This window comes from Symphalangus syndactylus, chromosome 11 (assembly GCF_028878055.3).
Source record: "Symphalangus syndactylus isolate Jambi chromosome 11, NHGRI_mSymSyn1-v2.1_pri, whole genome shotgun sequence".
NCBI classification, from domain to species: Eukaryota; Metazoa; Chordata; class Mammalia; order Primates; family Hylobatidae; genus Symphalangus; species Symphalangus syndactylus.
The window spans coordinates 60,650,280-60,667,314 of NC_072433.2; the positions used below are offsets into that span (position 1 = coordinate 60,650,280).

Consider the following 17,035-nt stretch of genomic DNA (forward strand, 5'->3'; position numbering starts at 1 on the left):
GCTTCAACCTCCTGAGTAGCTGGGATTACAGGCATGTGCCACCACGCCCGGCTAATTTTTGTGTATATATATACTCTCTCTCTCTCTCTGTATATATATATATTTTAGTAGAGATGGGGTTTCACTGTGTTGGTCAGGCTGGTCTCGAACTCCTGACCTCGTGATCCGCCCACCTTGGCCTCCCAAAATGCTGCTCCCAAAGGGCTATGTGAGCCACCGCGCCCGGCCTTGGAACGTTTTTGCAATACCTCTGTAGAGTTTCTGGTCCTTAGAGGGTCACTGCTGGGGTTCAGGGTCTCAGGAGGCTAGTCACAAGAGATAGCAGGAGATCTTGAAACTTCCATAGAGTCAGAGGAGACATAAAGATATATAAAGTGGCTTAGAAAACTTGGTTAAGCTGCTACTAAGGCTTAGGCAACTGTGGCACAGTGTTGGCTAAATGTGGGATCCAGAGAAGATAAGTAATCTTGCTCCCAAGTTTGACTCTTTCCAGGATTCCTACAAATCTAGAATGATGTCCCTCAGTTCTTGTGGATGTTATCTTGCCCCACCAAGATGGGATCGATGCTCTCTCTTCATGCATTCTTACTGACTTAGTCTTTTGGGGCAACGTACTGTCTTTGACCTTTGGGGAGTAGGAACCAGGGTCCTCAGATTCAGTTGTGTGGATTGCGATGATTTTTTTGATGCTGCTTCTCTTGAGAGAAGCTGGCTTTAGATATCAGCACTGTGGACAGCAGCCATAGTTTCTCCTTTTATGCAGGAGGTCTCCAGTGGAAGGCTCATCTCCCATGACATGCAATTCACAATTTTGGAATGAATAGATGAAGGAGTGAAAGGGACATTCTCCAGCCAGCCTATTCAGTCTGTGTGGATGAGAGATATCATGGTCAGATTACCTTTAGAACTGGACATGTACAATCAATTCTTGCTATTTGGGGTAGCTATATTCTATAAAGCTGCCACAAACACTGAATTAGTGAATACTGAACAATTGCTTCTAGACGAAATATAGAGTTCGGTTCCCAAGAGCCTCTGGTCACAACGTTTTCATTAACTGATCGATATGTAACTTTGTTTTATGTGTGCTCTTGTTTAAAGTCACCTTATTTAATATATAGTTGATTCAATAACATTGAACAAATGGCCAACAGCACTATATAACTCATGCCTGAATAAAGCTTATCTAACACATATATTTTTTCAGTAAGGCACATACAGCCTTCCTGCGCTTAGGAATATTAGATAGAACTTCAGCGCTAGGGAGCAAATTCACCAACAAAACAAAAATGTGAAAATTGTGGCACTAAATAGACTGCAAAAAAGAACATGTGTTTACAGTATAAGAGCTGAGACAAGAGGGTAGAGTGTTGCCTTATTTGACCTCAGCTGGGAAAAAGCACAGTGGGTGACTAAAATTTTCTGCTGCTTGGCACATGTCCCTAAAGGCATTGCAAGTATTGATTTTAGGGTTACAAATAAATTCTAGTGAAATATGAAATCCATGAATAATGAGAATTGATGGGGTCTTTTTTAGTTTTCTTTAAGCCCGTGGGTTGGTTCTTTATCTTTTGGATTTTTCTCCAAGTCTCAGAATACAAAAGATACTCAGAGGTTGTGGAAGCTGATGTCCTTACAATGGTCCATAAGGCCCTACATGATTTCATTCATTCTCCCTTTTCTTGAGTCTGAGAGTGTAGAGTTAGGTTATTGATTTGAGATCTTTCTTCTTTTTTAATGTAGGTGTTCACAGCTCAAAATTTCCCCCTAATAACTGCTTAAGCTACATCCTATAATTTTTATATGTTGTGTCATTTTTACTCACCTCAAAATATTTTCTAATTTCTCTGTTGGTTTTTTTTTATTATTATTTTTTTGAGACGGAGTCTTGCACTGTCACCCAGGCTGGAGTGCAATGACTCAATCTCTGTTTACTGCAACTTCACCTCCCGGGTTCAAGCAATTCTGCCTCAGCCTCCCGAGTAGCTGGGATTACAGGCTCCCACCACCACGCTCTACTAATTTTTTGTATTTTTAGTAGAGATGGGATTTCACCATGTTGGCCAGGCTGGTCTCGAACTCCTGACCTCATGATCTGCCCTCCTCAGCCTCCCAAAGTGCTGGGATTACAGGCATGAGCCACCGTGCCAGGCCGGTGGTTTCTTTTTTGATCCAATATTTATTTGGAGTGTCTTAATTGTCGCATATTTGTGAATTTCCCAAATTTCTTTCTGTCACTGATTTACAATTCCACTCAATTGTGCTCAGAGTACAACGGCCCCCGAGTGTAGTGCGAAGTGCTATCTAGTATTCCTAAGCACAAGAAGGCTGTATGTACCTTACTGAGAAAGGCATGTGTTAGATAGGCTTTATTAAGGCATGAATTATAGTGCTGTTGGCCATGATGTCAACGTTATTGCATCAACTACATATTAAATAAGGTGACTTTAAACAGAAACATACATAAAGCAAAGTTACATATTGATCAGTTGATGAAAATGTTGTGACCAGAGGCTCTCGGAGACCTAACTCTGTATTTTGTCTCGAAGCAATGGTTGACTTTCTCACCATTTTAACCTGAGCTGCCTAATGCACAGTGGGGCTGGGGCAGGGCTGGGGGAAGCAGGGCTGAATCTTGGATCCTGGGGAAAGTTAAAGATGCAGAAGTGATGTCAGCTCTCTGTAGTGCAGTTCCCTTCCTGGTCCTTGCCACACAGCACCTTCTACAGAGACTAGCTCTGTGGGTGGTGAGGGCCCCCACAGGCCCCACTGCTTCCCCTCCCCGCTGCCCTTGCTGCTTCTCTGTGCCTACTGTTGGAGCTCTGATGGGGGAGTAGATGGCTGCCTTGTGAGCTGGAGGGGGCTGGGGCGTCTGCCTGGGTCTTTGCGGAGAACTGCTTATGGGTGTGGTCTGTCCAGACTTCTTGTTTCAAAGGTGGTGGGCGTGAGCTAGCAAGCAAAGCATCCTCACAGTTGATCAATAACTTTTCTTGTTTTTAAACCATCACGTCTTCATTTCACATTGGAATAAAGCAAGTTTTTGAAACCTGCCAAAAAGAAGAAGAAGAAGAAAGCATGGTTCAGTATTCACTAAGTCAGTGTTTGTGGCAACTTTATAGAACATAGCTATCCATAACAGCAAGAATTGGCCGGGCGCGGTGGCTCATGCCAGTAATCCCAGCACTTTGGGAGGCTGAGACAGGCAGATCACCTGAGGTCAGGAGTTCGAGACCAGCTTGACCAATATGGTGAAACCCCACCTCTACTAAAACTACAAAAATTAACCTGGCGTGGTGGTGAGTGCCTGTAGTCCCAGCTACTTGGGAGGCTGAGGCAGGAGAATCGCTTGAACCCAGGAGGCAGAAGTTGCTATGAGCCGAGATGGTGCCACTGCACTCCAGCCTGGGTGACAGAGCTAGACTCTATCTCAAAAAAAAAAAAGAAAAAAATTGTGCATGTCCGGTTCTAAAGGTAATCTGACCATGATATCTCTCATCCATACAGACTGAATAGGCTGGCTGGACAATGTCCCTTTCACTCCTTCATCCTTCTTACTGTATTCATTCCAACATTGTGAATGGCATTTCATGGGAGATGAGCATCCCATTAGAGACCTCTGGTACTGCATGATTTCAGTCTTTCAAATGTACTTGGTTGGGCTTGTTTTGTGGCCTGTCATATGGTCTGTCCTGGAGCATTACACGATTTAGTAATGTTTCCAGAAAGCTCAGGAAGGTCTCCCGATGCCGGTGAGGCCTCAGTCCTAGCCACTGGCCAGATTCTTTACACTGTCAGGAGAAAAAATTCAGGGATGAGTCAGAATGAAGCAAGAAGCTTTTATTGCAAAGCGGGAACACACACTTAAGAGAGAAGGGCGGGCATGCTTGGGAGAACGAATCTCACACGATGGAGTTTGGGTTTCTAATTCTATGGGTGTCTCTTCAATTAGGGGTTGGAATAATCAGTAGGTATTCTGCAAAAGGAGAGAATTTCAGGGACCCCAATTACTGCCTATGTGTTTGCCTAGAAGAGTCATGGACACGTCATCCTGACCGGGGTTTTGGCCATTTTCTCCCCCTTCTTTTGTGTTTTCGGTTATCCTGTGGTTTCTTTGCCTAGTTCTTGTTTGAGCTGTTGTTTCGGTTTTTCCATCCTCCTGTGATCATCCAGTGCTGTTCCTATCTCGGTACCACTCAAACCTCACATCTTACTATTCACCCTGTGTTTATTCCCCTCTAGCACTCTGGCCTCCTTGCTGTTTTGCCAACTCATCCAGGCATGTTCCTTTCTGAAAGCCTTTGGAGTTGGCTCTGCTCTGACTGGAATGCTCTCCCTCCTGATTTTTGCCTGGCTCCCTATTTCACCTCCCTCAGATCTTTGCTCAAGAGTCACTCTCCCAGCAAGGGACCATTGCTATTTATTCATGATCATGCTATTTAAAATTTCAACCCCATGTACATTTTCTTTTGTTTCCCTTTCCAGCTTTATTTTCTCCATAGTGCCAATTTTCTCTGTTTAGATTTTTTTTTCTTTTAAGTATATACATATATTTCTAATAATTTACATCTATGATATAGGTTTCTTTATTTTTATGTAATTTTTAATTTTTGTTGGTACATAGTATGTGCATATATTTATGGGGTACATGAGATGTTTTGATACAGGCATGAAACCTGGGATAAGCACATCATGGATAATGGAGTATCCATCCCTTCAAGCGTTTATCATTTGAGTTACAAACAATCCAATGACACTCTTTATTTTAAAATGTACAGTTAAATTATTATTGACTTTAGGCCAGGTGCAGTGGCTCATGCCTGTAATCCTAGCATTTTGGGAGGCTGAGGTGGGTGGATTGCTTGAGCTCAGGAGTACAAGACCAGCCTGGGTAACATGGCAAAACCCCATCTCTACTAAAAATACAAAAATTAGCCAGGTGTGGTGACACACACCAGTCGTCCCACCTACTTAGGAGGCTGAGGCAGGAGGATCACTTGTGCCTGAGAGACAGAGGTTGCAGTGAGCCGAGATTGTGACATTGCACTCCAGCCTGGGCAAGAGTGAGACCCTGTCCAAAAAAAAAGTTATTCTTGACTTTAGCCACCCTGTTGTGCAATCAAATAATAGATCTTGTTCATTCTTTCTAATTTTTTGTACCCATTAACCATCCCACCCCACCACCCTTCCCAGTCTCTGGTAACCATCCTTCTACTCTCTATGTCCATGAGATCAATTGTTCTAATTTTTAGGTTCCACAAATAAGGGAGAAAATGTGATGTTTATCTTTCTGCATAGCATCAATTTCCTTCTGACACACTGTATCTATTACTTGTTCGTTGTCTGTCTTTCTGCATTAGAATGCAGGCTCCTCCAGAGCAGGCATTTCTACCTTTTGTTCACTGCTCTATCCTCAATGTGAAGAACACTGCCTGGCACACAATGGGAGCTCAACACATATTTTGTGAGTGAACAAGTGAGTAAAATAATAGAACCAGTTCTGATTTGGGTTACGGTCGTCTCCTCTGTCTCCAGAAGACTGCTTGAGAAAGAGGTTGCCTCAGACAACGGAAATGCAGGCTGGAGGGTTGAATGGGCCAGTCAGAGACAGTTATATTACAATTTGTATATTCTATGTGGGCTGGAACTTGGTTATGAATGATAGGCACAGGACCAGCTTCATGGGTGTGTGACTTGTGCAGTTGTCCAAGGCCCCATGCTTAGGAGGAACTTGGGCTTGCTTTGATGCTTTACTGTCTTGAAATTTTTAGAAATTTTTGAAGAAGGGGCTCTGCTCCTTCATTTTATTTCATTTTTACTGGGTCCTGGATATGCAGATTCTTTGCATTTAAGAACACTGATAGGCTGGGTACTGTTGTTCTAGCACTTTGGGAGGCTGAGAGATGAAGATTGCAATGAGCTGTGATTGCACCACTGCACTCCAGCCTGGGCAACAGAGTGCCACCGTATCTCAGAAACAAAAATCAAACAAAACAAAACAAAACCAAAAACAGAAAAACTGAAAAACATTGATAAAGGTGGGTAATTGCTAGACCAAACCTTAATAGAATCCAATTGAACTTGGAGCTTTTCTAGCAGGAAGAGAGCCAGCACTCAGGTTGAAAACATGGGCTAGACAGTTTAGGCTCTGGAGGAAAAAAAAGGTAAACTGTAAGCTAACATTCACTAAATTTAAGTTCTATGAGAGCAGAGATTTTGTCTGTTTGTATTGGGTAAAAAAAGAATAATGGATGTTCAACATACGAGCCTGCCCGCCCGCCCGCCCGCCTGCCTGCCTGCCTGCCTGCCTTTCTCACTTTCTCTCTCTCTCTCTCTCTCTCTCTCTCTTCCTCTCTCCCTCCCTCCCTTCCTTCCTTTTTAAATTTTTTTTTATGGAGACAGAGTCCCGCTCTGTTGCCCAGTCTGGAGTGCAGTGGCATGATCACAACTCACTACAACCTCTGCCTCCCAGGCTCAAGTGATCCTCCTGCCTCAGCCTCCTGAGTAGCTGGGACTACAGGTGCATGCCATCATGCTTAGTTAATTTTTGTATATTTTGTAGAGGGAAGTTTTCTCCATGTTGCCCAGGCTGCTCTGGGACTCCTGGGATCAAGCAGTTGCCTGCCTTGGCCTCCCAAAGTGCTGGGATTACAGACATAAGCCAGCACACCCAGCCAGCTTTTTCGTATGCTTAAAAAACTTCATAATAAAAAGTTTAGAAAGTAAGAAGTAGAATAACATATATGGTAATACGTGTAATATAAATATGTATAATGTATAAAATATGCTATTTGGTAGTATCAATGACATAATATGTGTATTTCTAGGTTTTTTATTCATTTACAGATGGAGATAATCTGTTGCTCCATGGTCCGATCAATAGCTAACCCGATGATTGATTGATCTGTTACAATGTTTTTAAGCATCTTTTGGTAAATAATCAATTTAAATTAGCAGGAGGGAATTTTGCTATTTGAACAGGTATTAATGGTTTAAGGACTGTCCGTTTTTAAATACTTTGAAATGTACTTAAATTTTGTTTAATAATATAGTAAGCAATATTTAAATATTAAAATTTTGCTCAATAATCACTAACCCCAGACAAAAAAATTTCACCTCATTGTTAACAATTTCATATATTCTTTTAGGCTTAAAAATTGTTATATAAATATAGAAAACTACATATACGACCTAAGTGGGCTTATATTTTTCTGTAATTTTTTTTCACTTAACTATAAATTATGGTAATCTTTCCCTGTAAATCCATAAAGGGGTGTCTTATTCTTTTTAACCAGCCTCACAGTGTTTCCAATACTTCTTGGTCTATAGATATTTTTCCTTATCCCATTTAGATGGCAAGTTTTCATGAAAATATGATATAATTATGCAAAAAAAGTTTAAAGTTTAAAGTGAAAAGAGCATCTTTGAAGAGATTCCAGGTTTTCTCCAGACCACGCTAATCAGGTTTCCCCCCTCAACTTAATTCAAGATATTTAAGAGAAGCCTTCAAATTTTATTTTCTAAAACACTAGATCATGACGTTATTGGTGACCCTCTGGGGTTGGACAGGGTGCAATCAATTAAGATTACAGTCAGCTCTGAGTGTTAGGAGCCCAGATTAATCGTGACTTAAACAACTAAGTCGGCTCAGGTGGAAATTTATAACTCTAATGCATATTTTTTGTTTGTTTGTTTGTTTATTTATTTATTTATTTTTTAGATGGAGTTTCACTCTTGTTGCCCAGGCTGGAGTGCAATGGCACGATCTCGGCTCTCTGGAACCTGTCTCCTGGGTTCAAGCGATTCTCCTGCCTCAGCCTCCCAAGTAGCTGGAATGACAGGCATGTGCCACCACATCTGGCTAATTTTGTTTTTTTGTTTGTTTGTTTTTTGTTTTTTTTTGAGACGGAGTCTCACTTTGTTACCCAGGCTGGAGTGCAGTGGTGCGACCTCTGCTCACTACAACCTCCACCTCCTGGGTTCAAGTGATTCTCCTGCCTCAGTCTCCTGAGGAGCTGAGATTACAGGCGTGTGCCACCACACCCGGCTAATTTTTCTATTTTTAGTAGAGACGGGGTTTCACCATGTTGGTCAGGCTGGTCTCGAACTCCTGACCTCGTGATCGTGATCTGCCCACCTCGGCCTCCCAAAGTGCTGGGATTACAGGCATGAGCCACTGTGCCCGGCTAATTTTGTATTTTTAGTAGAGATGGGGTTTCACCATGTTGGCCAGGCTGGTCTCGAACTCCTGACCTCAGGTGATCCTCCTGCCTTGGCCTCCCAAAGTGGGGGGATTACAAGCGTTAGCCATCACACTTGGCCTTAATGGATATATTTTAAAAGAATATTTCCTGGCAAGGATGCAGGGAAACAACATCTCTCATATATTGAGAGATTGGTGGGAACGTCATATGGCACAGCCACTCTGGAAAATAGTTTGGGAGTTTCTTGTAAAACTGAACATACACTTACCAAAAAACCTAGCAACTGCATTCTCAGGCATTTTCCCCAGAAAAATAGAAACTTATGTTCAGACAAATACCTGTCTATTTAACACATACATAAATGAGTGCATGCTAAATACCTGTACATCAAGGTTCATAACAGCTTTATTTTAATAGACACAAATTGGGAATAAAAGAAATGTCCTTCAGTGGGTGAACGATTAAACAAACTCTCATGCAATCATACAAGAGAATACTACTCATCAATAAAAAAGAATGAAATATTGATCATGCAATGGCTTGGATGAACCTCAAGGGCATTGTGCTTAGTGAAAAAATGTCAACATTAAGAGGTTGTGTACCACATGTCTCCCTTTACATAACATTCTTAAACTGACAAAACTATAGAGATGGAGAGCAGATTGGTGGTTGCTAAGGGACAGGGACTGGGGTAAAAGCATATGGATGGAAATATAGAGGGGCAGCAGGAGGGAGTTCCTTTATGATGATAGACCAGTTCTGTATCTTGACTGTAGTATGGTTACATGAATCTGTACATGAGTTTGGATTGCACAGACACCCCTCCTCACCCCACACATAAATGAATGCATGTTAAAACTGGTGAAATAAAATCTGTAGTCTAGTCAACAATTGTGTACTAATGTCAATTTCTTAGTTTTGACATTTTGCTTTAGTTATGTAAGATGTCACCATAAGTAGAAGCTGAGTGAAGGGCTCAAGAAACTCTATGAGGGCCAGGCACAGTGGCTCGTACCTGTAATCTCAGCAGTTTGGGAGGCCAAAGTGGGTGAATTGTTTGAGCCTAGGAGTTTGAGACCAGCCTGGGCAACACAGGGCGATCCATCTCTACAAAACAATACAAAAGCTAGCCAGGCATGGTGGTGTGCATCTGTAGTTCCACCAACTCAGTTGTCTGAGGCAAGAGGATTGCTTGAGCTAGAGAGGCTGAGGCTGCAGTGAGCCAAGACTGGGCCACTGCACTCCAGCCTGGGTGACAGAGTGAGACCCTTTCTCAAACAAACAAACAAAACAAAACAAAAACACACCAAGAAAAGAAACTCTATGTACTAATTTTATAACTTCTTATAATTATTTCAAAATAAAAAGTTAAATTTTAAAAAATTGAAAACCAGTGATCTAAGCTTCTATCTCAAGCTAGAACAAGAACAGTAAATTAAACCCAAATAAGTTGGAATGAAGAAAATAATAAAGAGTAGGGATCAACAAAGTAATGAAGATAAGTTTTTTAATATAAAGTTTTGATCTCTGGTAGTGTAAGTTCTCATTCTTCAAGATTATTTTGGCTATTCTAGGTATCTTGCATGTCCTCATAAAGCTTAGAATTAGCTTGTCAAATTCCACACATAAAAAATAAGCTTGCTGCTATTTTGATAGAGAATGTGCTGAATCTACAGATCAATTTTGTGAGAACTGACAGTTTTACAATATTGAGTCATCTAACCATGAACATGGTATATCTTTCCATTTATTTAGTGCTTCTTAATTTCCATCAGCAATGTTTTGTAGTTTTCAGTGCAGGAGTCTTACATGTTTCTTGTCAGATTTATTTCTAGGTATTTGATGAGTTTTGCTATTGTTACAAATGATTGTGTTTTCCATTTCATTTTCTTTTTCTTTTTTTTAGAGATGGGATCTTGCCCTGTCATCCATGCTGGAGTGTGGTGGCACAATCATGGCTCGTTGCATGATTGAATTTCTTGGCTCAGGTGATCCTCCCATCTCAGCCTCTCAAATAGCTGGGATTACAGGCACCAGCCACCATGCCTCACTAATTTTTAATTTTCTTTTGTTAAGATAGGAGTCTCACTATGTTGCCCAAGCTTGTCTCAAACTCCTGGCCTCAAGCAATCCTCCCTCTCTGGACTCCCAAATTATTGGAATTTCAGGTGTGAGTTATCACACCTGGTCTTTAATTTGATTTTTCTACTTGTGTGTTACTAATACATTGGAGTTAGTGTAGCTGTCCAAGGATGTTGTCAAGAATCAGCCTCTTGTTTTCTGTAGCTTCTCCATCCTTAGCATGTGGTTTTCATCATCAGGGTCACAAAATGGCTACTGCATCCCCATGCCTGGAATACCCTTTCCCAAGAGGAAGAAGCAGCAAGTGACAAGGTGGAAAGGAGAGCACTGAGATCAAGAAAGAAAAACTTTCTCAGAAGTCACTATAGATTTCTATTCTATTTCAGTCATTAGAAGGCAAACTGGGATTTTTAAATTTTTAATTTAATTAAATTTAATTTTTAGACAAGGTCTCACTCTGTTATTCAGGCTGGAGTGCAGTAGTGCAATCACTGGGTTTGAGTGATTGGCTCACTGCAGCCTCAAACTCTGGGGTTCAAGTGATCCTCTTGCCTCAGCCTCCTGAGTAGCTGGGACTACAGGCATGTGCCACCGCACCCAGCTTTCTTTTTTTTTTAATAGAGACGGTCTCATCTCACTATGTTGCCTAGGCAGGTCCTGAATTCCTGGCCTCCAGTCATCTTCCCGTCTTGGGTTCCCAGACCACTGGAATTACAGGTGTGAGCCACTGTGTCTGGATGAAAATGGGATTTTAAAATTAGGTACATTGCTGCTCCAAACAAAATCAGCATTCTATTGGTGAATCATAAGAGGGGAATAGATATTAGGTGGGAAACCAGCAATGTCAGCCACAACGTGGAAAAGGATTTAGCAGTTTCATGGCACCATGTACTCCTAACATTCTCTCAATAAGGTTAAGGCACAGTTTTTATTTAATGTTCTATGTTATTATGATTATGCAAATATTATTCCCTACTCTCTATGTCAAGTGCTATGATTACATTTCCTTTTTTGGTCAACTTCTGTATTTTCCTTGGAATTATGGCTTCTTCTTTTTGTTTGCTCAGTTTTCTCTGTCACTGTCTCTAATTCTTTCTTTTCTTTTCTTTTTTTTCAAGATGGAGTTTTGCTCCTGTTGCCCAGGCTGGAGTGTAATGGCATGATCTTGGCTCACCACAACCTCCATCTCCCAGGTTCAAGCGATTCTCCTGCCTCAGCCTCCCAAGTAGCTGGGATTACAGGCATGTGCCACCACGTCCGACTAATTTTGTATTTTTAGTAGAGACGGGGTTTCTCCATGTTGGTCAGGCTGGTCTTGAACTCTCGATCTCAGGTGATCTGCCCATCTCGGCCTCCCAAAGTGCTGGGATTACAGGCATAAGCCACTGTGCCTGGCTGCTGTCTCTAATTCTTTCTAAGCTCTCCAACAGAATTGCAAAATTCTGCTAAAAATATTTTTTTCATGTAATCAGGCACATCAAGTTTCTCTTTTTTTTTTTTCCCTCCCTGGACATATCTCTCCTAGGGCCTCCTATAAGTTTACTCTGTCTGAACTGGTGATTCTGTAAGCATTCTGGAATTTTCTCTGGCCTCTCTCTGTGTTATGTTTTCTGTATCCTGGCTCTCCTGCCGATCTTTATGGCTTAATCTCTCATTTTGGTTGATCATATTTTCCAATAACTTCCTGACAAAGAAGTCATAAGAAGTACATTTTTTGAGGCAATGCATGAAAATGCCTTTATTCCATCCTCACACTTGATTGATAGTTTGGATATTGGAAATAATAATTCTTCCTTATTTTGAAAGCATTATTTCATTGTGTTTTGCTTCTTGTGTTGCTTTTGGAAGTCTGAGGACATTCTGATGGTCTTTTTTTCTGATTGTCACATTTATTTATTTATTAATTTATTTACTTACTTATTTATTTATTTTGAGACAGTCTTACTCTGAGTTAGAGTGCAGTGGCGCCATCTTGGCTCACTGCAACCTCCGTCTTCTGGGTTCAAGCGATTTTCATGCTTCAGCTTCCTAAGCAGCTAGGACTACAGGCGCGCCACCATGCCTGGCTGATTTTTTGTTTATTTTAGTAAAGACAGGGTTTCACCATTTTGGCCAGGTTGTTCTCAAACTCCTGGCCTCAAGTGATCCACCCACCTCAGCCTCCCAATGTTACTTTTTAATGTAACTCTGTGGCCTGTGCTTTTTCATTATAGACATTTCAAAGATATATCTGTTTTTGGTGTTTCTAAAATTTCCTATTAGGTTAGTGCAAAAGGAATTGCGGTTTTGCCATTACTTTAGCATCAAAATAATTCATGCTTTGGTGTGGGTCTTTTAAAAATACATTGCGCTGGATGCTTTTAATCTGGACACTCATGTTCTTCAGTTCTGGACATTTTCTTCTATTATTTTCTGATGGAGATTACTGTTCTTCTTGTATAACTCCTGTCAGGTGATTTTTAATGTTCAATGAATTATCTAGTTTTATTATGATTTTCTCTTTTCTTTGCATCTGTTTTTTTGTTCTATTCTACTTTTTAGGAGATTTCTGCAAGTTTATTTTCCAACTCTTCTTTTCAATTTAAATTTCTTCTATCAAATCTTTAGTCTGGGTGTGGTGGCTCACACCTGTAATCTCATCACTTTGGGAGGCCAAGGCAGGCAGATCCCCTGAGCCTGAGCTCAGGAGTTCAAGATCAGCCTGGCCAACGTGGCAAAATCCCATCTCTACTAACAATACAAAAAATTAGCCGGGCATAGTGGCACACACCTGTAATCCCAGCTACTTGGGAGGCTGAGGCAGAAGAATCGCTTGAACCCGGGAGGCAGAGGTTGCAGTGAGCCGAGATCGTACCATTGCAGTCCAGCCTGGTCGACAGAGTGAGACTCCGTCTTAAAAAAAAAAAGAAAAGAAAAAAGAAAAAAAAAAAGGACCTCATGGGGACTTGGTAAAGAGTGCTGAAGATTACCTGGGCAAAACCAAAGATTTAGAAGATGCTGTCAGTGATCATGTATATAATGCAATGGATAATGTATACTTGAATTCAAAACTTTAGAAATGAAATTTGAGGACAGAGGAGGAATTTTTAGAAAACTGGTGCCAGTTAAACATATCAATTTTCTTCTGCTCCACACCAGAATTTTACTAAAATCAGAGTAAAAGAGTAAAAAAGATGTAGATCCACAACAGAGAGCTCAGAAGAGGAGAACCCAGTCAATGAGAGATTGTGTAAGTCAAGGCTCCATTGGAAAAGCAGAAACCAACTTGTATATTTCAAGTAGGAAAGGTTTGAATATGGGGAATTTCAGGCTTACCCACCATTGGAAGGCTGGGGAAATGAAGGGCAGGCAAGCCACCGCCACCAGTCTTAAACGATAGCGCTGAAGTGAGTGAATCTCACCGCCTCCCATGGAAACTCTGTACATCTTTTAAGGGCTGGGCTGGGACTGGAGTAGGACTAGTGAGGCAGTCTTCTCAGGTACAAGTTTTAAGGGGGCATCAAAGAATATTTTAGTGCAATTATACATATATACACATATATATACACATATATACACATACATACACACACACACTCACACACACATATATATATATTTGTTTGTTTGTTTGTTTTGGAGACAGAGTCTCACTCTGTTGCCCAGGTTGGAGTACAGTGGCATGATCTTCACTCACTGCAACCTCTGCCTCTTGGATTCAAGTGATTCTCCTGCCTCAGCTGGAATTACACACACCCGCCACTACACCTGGCTAATGTTTGTATTTTTAGTACAGTCAGGGTTTCACCATGTTGGCCAGGCTGGTCTCGAACTCCTGACCTCAAGTGATCCACCCGCCTTGGCCTCCCAAAGTGCTAGGATTACAGGTGTGAACCATTGCACCCAGCCATGCAATATATTTTTATGCATTATTTATTTATTTATAGAGGTGAGGGGTCTTGCTATGTTGCCTAGGCTGGTCTCCAAGTCCTAGCCTCAAGCAATCCTCCCACTTCAGCCTGCCAAGTAGCTGGGACTATAGGCTCGAGCCACCATGCCCATCAAAACTTTTTTTTTCATTGACAAGGAATAATTATGTGTTTATGGAGTACCATGTGATGTTTTGATCTATGCACGCATTGCAGAAAGAACCAATCCAGCTAATTAACATTTCAATGCAATATTTTTTAAAAACAAACAATGTGAAAAAAATCCATGATCAACAAAACGTCCAAATTTTTAGTAAAAACAACATCCAACCCTGCACTTGCACAACCCTCTCTCACTCAGGTCTCCCTCATCTCACCTCTGCTTAAGAGCCTTGTGAGGACTGAGTTACTGTCTTCTTAGCAACCCACAGCCCTGAGATGGGTCATTTGCAACAGCATGCCTGGAAGCCAATGAGACCTCAGGTCTGCAGTTTTATTCATCCAGTCTGCTCATAACTGCTGCCAAAGAACAGCTTTTTCTTTTGTCTTCCAAATCTTTGCAAGTACCTCTCATTGGCAAACTCTAAGAAAGAGATTCTTGAAAATGTAATTCTGTGATGCAGAGAACACTGTAGAAGAGGGAGGGAATGCTGTCAGGTTAATAACAGACAATCCAGCAGAGAGATGTCAAGAGGTTTCAAAAAGCTGGAAGTCAGGTAAAGATATTAGCAGTACTGAGAACTGTGACTCTCAAATACTTGCAGAGAGGAAGCCAACAGCATGCACGTTGACAGAGCAGGAGCATTGCCATCTTGGACAAGCACCGCCATTCTAAAGTTCCCCTTGATCAAAAACTGCCTAATTCTAAAGGTCATCAACCTAATGGCTAAGGTCAACATGAACATAAACCACAAATGACATCTCTGACCAGAAACATTCCAAACCCCTCCTCAACCAGAGATATGCCAGCCCCGAGATAACCTCCCCTCTGACCGCAGAGATGTTAGTCCTAAGATAACCTCCCCTCTGACCAGAGACATTCCAGCCCCGCCATGAACTTCTCCCCGCCAAGCCTGTAATAAGCTCTCTCACCCTAAAACCGAAAAATACTCTTAGTCTGTAAGAGAGAGCGCTCCTGACAGAAATCAGCCAGAAGCCCCTCTAGGGTTTATTCTCCAAAATAAACCTGTCTTTGCTGAGCCACTTTTCCTGTTTCTTTCCTCTTTCTTTAACTCTTACACACATCTTCACAGAGTCTCTAACATGTCCGTGTTATGGACTGGATTGTGTTCCTCCAAAATTTATTCATTTATTTTTATTTATTTATTTATTTTGAGACAGAATCTCACTCTGCTGCCCAGGCTGGAGTATAGTGACACGATCTTGGCTCACTGCAAGCTCCACCTCCCAGGTTCAGGCAATTCTCATGCCTCAGCCTCCTGAGTACCTAGGATTGCAGGCACGCGCCACCACTCCCAGCTAATTTTTTTGTATTTTTAATAGAGACAGAGTTTTGCCATGTTGCCCAGGCTGGTCTGGAACTCCTGGCCTCAAGTGATCCACCCGCCTTGGCCTCCCAAAGTGCTGGGGTTATAGGCATGAGCCACCGCACCTGGCCTCCTCCAAAATGTATATGTTGAAGTCTTAACCTCTAGTAACTCAGAATATGATTGTACTTGGAGATAGTTTTTAAAGAGGAAATGAATATTAAATGAGGTAATTTGGGTGAGCCATAATCCAATATGACTGGTGTCCTTATAAGAAGAGAGATTGGGCCACAGACACACAGAGGGAAGACCATGTGAAGATACGGGGATGAGAAGGTGGCCATCTACAAGCTAGGAAGAGAGGCCTCAGAAGAAATCAACCCTGCCAACACCTTAATCTCAGACTTTCAGCCTCCTAAATTGTGAAAAAATAAATGTCTGTTGTTTAAGCCACCCGATCTGTGATTTTTGGTTATGGGAGGCTGCATTTTTCAGGGTTTTTGAGAGGGACAGAACTAATAGGATAGATGTGTATATGAAAGGGATTTTATTAAGAATTCACTCACACGATCACAAGGTGAAGTCCCACAATAGGACATCTGCAAGCTGAGGAGCCAGGAAGCCAGTCCAAGTCCCCAAACCTCAAAAATTAGTGCAGCCTTCGGTCTGTGGACGAAGGCCCGAGAGCCCCTGGCAAACCACTGGTGTAAGTCCAAGAGTCCAAAAGCCAAAAAACTTGGAGTCTGATGTTCAAGGGCAGGAAGCATCCAGCAGGGGAGAAAGATGAAGGCCGGAAGACTCAGCAAGTCAAGTCCTTCCATGTTCTGCGGCCTGCTTTTATTCTAACCACACTGGCAGCTGACTAGATGGTGCCCGCCCAGATTGAGAGTGGGTCTGCCTCTTCCAGTCCACTGACTCAAATATTAATCTCTTTTGGCAACACTCTCACAGACACACCCAGGAACAATACTTTGCATCCTTCAATCCAATCAAGTTGACACTCAGTATTAACCATCACACAGCCCTAACTAACACAGTCGGGAATTGGAGGCATCAGATGCAGCAAAACCTGGGTAAGCTTAAGCATAAGGCTTAACACAGGGACCCTAGTTGAACGTCTATATGTTTAGACCCTTAGGGAACCTCACTTATCACACACATCCAGGCAATTACACTTCTAGCCCCCGCCCTCCAGCATGAAGTGCAGTCAACAAAGACATTAAACTAGAGAGGCTACAAGTTCGGAGAAGCAAGGCTCCAAGTTCAGCAAGCAAGTCCTTTACCTAGTAAAGGGCTGGAAAGAAAAATAATTCTGAAAACTGGGGAGCCAACAGAAAATTGCAACCTAAAGATTAAG

The 17,035-nt window shown here is 41.8% G+C and overlaps 1 protein-coding gene across 2 annotated transcripts in view; it reads right to left on the reverse strand.

Annotated features, from left to right (window-relative positions):
• SCNN1G (sodium channel epithelial 1 subunit gamma) overlaps positions 1–17,035 on the reverse strand; it is a 72,280-nt gene that overhangs the window by 41,959 nt on the left and 13,286 nt on the right. The window contains exon 2 of one of the 2 annotated variants that reach the window (XM_063612079.1): positions 6,058–6,145. The exons of the other annotated variant lie outside the window; for it this stretch is intronic. The gene's annotated coding sequence lies outside the window, so the exon portion shown is untranslated. The remainder of the gene's footprint in view (positions 1–6,057; positions 6,146–17,035) is intronic. 2 annotated transcript variants of the gene reach the window in all.